The following is a 4,120-nucleotide window of genomic DNA, read 5'->3' as shown; positions in this document are numbered from 1 at the left end:
AATGAAACCACTCCCACTTTACCTCTCGTGATTGTCGTTTTTATCAGCTTGTTTTTTCTAGATGAGCCTTGGTTTCTACCCTTTCTTGTTGAACCGCTTGGCCAATCGTATGCTTTCACTTGATTTTTACCCTTTCTTGAGGAAATGTTTTGATTATTAGCCAACCTCATTACCTTTGTGCGTTTTGGGTAGTTTCATCACGATTGGAACTAGTTTTTATCCTTTATACCACTCATTCCTCTAAAAGGAGTTATTTTTTAGCTTTCTTCAGACTCCCTAAATATGAAAATATTTTCAAGCACTTGTCTTTTTGAACTCATAAAAGTAATTGAAAAGATGTCTACTTAATATAAGTTTAACCCTTTTCTAGACTGAGATAGACTACTTATGAAAAAGGAATACCTTAGTCGAACATGGCTAAGAGGTTCTCTTGGGTATTTTTTCTACCTTTTTGGACCTTAAGGGACTATCTATGAAAAGGAACATATGTAGTTTTTTTTTTTTCTGCCTCTTTTTCAAACTCTCTAAACATGAAAAATGTTCTAAGTTATACCTTCACTAGACTCATTAAAACATCAAACAATGATGGACTATTCGTTCATGATGGAACCAAACCAATTCTTATCTGGGTTTGTTAAAAATTCTCAGAGGGATTCATCCAAAGGATGAACTTACAAGATTAGGCATATGTTATCCTCCTCAAACTTGTTAAAAAATAAAGAGGTACTGACCAATATGGTTGGGGAAATTGGGAAAATAGGGTACTCCATTTGTTAATGGAAGCAAGTTTCTCTTGAACATGAAACTCTTCCACTTCATCTCCGTGGTTGTTGGGCTGGGAAATATTCTTATCTTTTGGTTTATTATACCATTAAACATTCTCCACTTTTGGTTTTGGGTCAATGCTTCCAACACCATTCATTGTCATTGTTGTGTTCAAGAGAAGTCTTTCAGTCAATATCTGCTACAATAATCTAAGCCTTCATTCCATGTCTGCCCTTCTTGATCTAGTTCTGTATCAGCATCATTCTGATCATATACCCATTTCATGTCGTTCATGGGCGATACATCAAGGCCCTCTTGTGATGGGTCACTTCTTGTTGACATCTACTCATTATCCTGGAGTTAACTTAGAAACACCCCTTGGTACCTTGGTGCTTGTATACATCAATGGAAAGTTTCCTCTCTCTCAAAAACAGGTTTACATCATTGGCCTTTGACTGAAATATTTTGTGTGGTGTTTGACATCAACTCATTTATTCACACCATATGAATTACATTACACTACCTTGAGATCCATTAACATCATCAGTGGTTTCTCTTGCATTTGTTAATGACTTACATCATAAGTCAATAATTAGATGGTGTCTACCATGTTCGAATCCAACTCATTGACTCACATGGTTAGACTTGTACATTGGTTGGTTGTTTGAACGAGATAGAAGACCCTGAATCTAGTTTCATCCATTCGAGTTGCGATTTTAGGAGTAATACAAGATCACAATGTATGATGGATATGGTCATACAGACAGTCAACCAGTCATGGGTAGACCATTTTTCATATGTGGATGTGTCTTTTGATCATTGTACATGTAATGTTAGCTTATGTGCTGAGTATGGGTATGCCTCCCTCAACAAAGATATCATTATTTAAATGTATTGTAACAGATTATGATCTCGTTGGTTGTTCTTGATCCCGACTTGTCACAAGGTAAATCACTTCAGTCATCATATATCATTTATAAATTTGAACTTTAGGGGGGAATCTGTTATAGGCCATTTTGTCACATCTGGTCAACAAGCCTTCAACTAGATCAATCAACATCCTTTGAACCGTTTTCATCATCCTTGCACAAATCCCTAAGCATGACTCATTCTAACCCCTGATTTTCTACCTGAAATCACCTTGTTTTAGTCATTTTAAGGACAAATGGTCCCCGACTTCTTATTGGATAGAGTTGACTACTAGGTTTCCCTACTTTTCACCTGCGCTGATCACTAGAAGGTTGCTCAGTCTTGGGGGTGGGTTGATTCTAGAAATTTGGGAAAAATATAAAGAATCTCAAAGCTTCCTCTTCGAGAAGATTCGAGGATCTGTTGTAACTATTTACCTTTGATAAAAGTCTCAAATCCTATCCTATCCTAAATTGGATCCCTTGAGCTCATATTCCCATCAAGAGTGGATCTAAAGCCCTAATTGGTAAAAGGATAAGAATTCATGAACTACCTCCTTCACTTATATATTTACTACCATCCATAGGCAAGGGGTTGGCTTTTGGAGAGTGATTCTTCCCTTATTATGTTAATGTGGGAGACATCTTTCCATGCATTAGGGTGATTAGAGGTGCACTTTCTGACGAGGAAAGGACAAGTCAACTTAGAGGAGCTCTTTCACAAGATCAACACCTATTTTTTATTGTAACTCACTCCATTTCTATTAATGCAAAGAGTTCTTTGTTTTCCTATATATGATGCTATGGTTTCATATATTTCAATACCATGTTGATCTATTTAATAAATTGATTAGATTATGCTACATAGATTTTGTAGATCATTGGCTTGTGTTATTTGACTGTGCAGGTTCTAATAATAACGATCAGAGCTAGGATTGGAGCATTCAAACCCATGAATGAGTGAATCATACGACATATTCTAGGTAGGCTTCATTCCGTTATCTATTTACTTTAAGGAAAACATTAGACCCTTTGTCTTTATGGTGTTCTAGGTCAAACCACTAGGCCTAGGGAAGATACTTATGTCAACAATCATAGATTATGTGTAACAATGGCCAGGATACTTGGTACATCCAAGAAAAATGGAGAGAGAAAAATGTGAAATTGTAAAGACCCTGAGAATTGAAGAAGAACTTAGAATGGAAATCAACTCGGTTAGGAAGGTATTCAAACTTATTTTCCATATAGGAACCCTGATTGACATCCTTTCTTTGCATTGACAACAACTCTATGAACTCAATCTTAACCTCTAACGCCTCCAATCTCAACTGCAAAGTATGGTGGATCAAAATCAGGAAGAAACATAGGAATTAGGGATGCAAGCCTCATATATCAACTCTATTCATATAGTCCAACCTAAGTGTCTCGATCTCAACTAGGTAATTGTTGAGCCTCGGTATTGCAACAAGAATGCTACAACTCCCAAGTCTACTGACTTTAATTATCAACCCGGGGTTCGTACAAACTTAAGAGGTATCGACACTATATGTGCATCATACAATGTGTCCTTCCTTTGTTGTCATGATGTAATGGAGTGCATGTACTAAAGTCAAATCCTAAACTAATTGCAGAAAATGAAATGTTCGAAATGGAACCTTAACCTATTGCAAGAAAGAAAGAAAGTACAAGAAAAGAAACCTATTCTAATTGCATAAAGATCATGAACTAAATGTGAAAGAAACCTAGCTTAATCCTATTTATCACATGTGATGATTTAAATTAACTGAGCATGAAATATTATCTAGAGAGTTCTATCTACTGTGTGCATATTTAAATATCAAGGAACTCATTTTTTAAATCTTTTTGCTTTATAAATGCAAATGCTAATCTTTCCTTGATCTTTGGCAGGGGAGACAAGTGTGGAGCAAGAGGGTTAAAATGGTCTTGATGGCATGGAGGTCAAGTAGAGGCCTAATCCAAACTTCAATGATGATTTTTCTCAATTCAGGCTCAAAACAGGCTTTCCTACATGATGCTACAGTGATTTCCTACAAGATGCTACAATGATTTCCTACAAGATCCCCTGATTTACTACAGGATGTTACAGATTTACTATACGAAATTATAATTCATCGAATGACCAAGAAAATAAAATCCAAATTGGATGGGAAAAATTTTGTTATTAACTAGGATGTCTTAGGTCCCCATTCCAAGTGGAATCACTCAAAAATACCTTTGTTAACCGATGCTAAAAAACTAGAAAAACATTACTAGTCGAAAATCTAGAAAATCGAGAACTAGTGAGCTAATAAATCTAAAAAATGCCTAACCTAATCAAGTGAAAATTCAATGGGGTACTTTTTTTTATGAACTAGAATTTTTTTGTGATCTAATGCAAGTGGAACCAACTCGATTGAAGCTCATTAGCATGCTCTAAAAAATAGCAG

Source organism: Pinus tabuliformis, chromosome 2_1 (genome assembly GCF_031772625.1).
Source record: "Pinus tabuliformis cultivar Carrire ecotype Pingquan chromosome 2_1, CPIR1, whole genome shotgun sequence".
In the NCBI taxonomy this organism is placed as follows: domain Eukaryota; kingdom Viridiplantae; phylum Streptophyta; class Pinopsida; order Pinales; family Pinaceae; genus Pinus; species Pinus tabuliformis.
Note: the sequence above shows the minus strand (reverse complement) of the source record.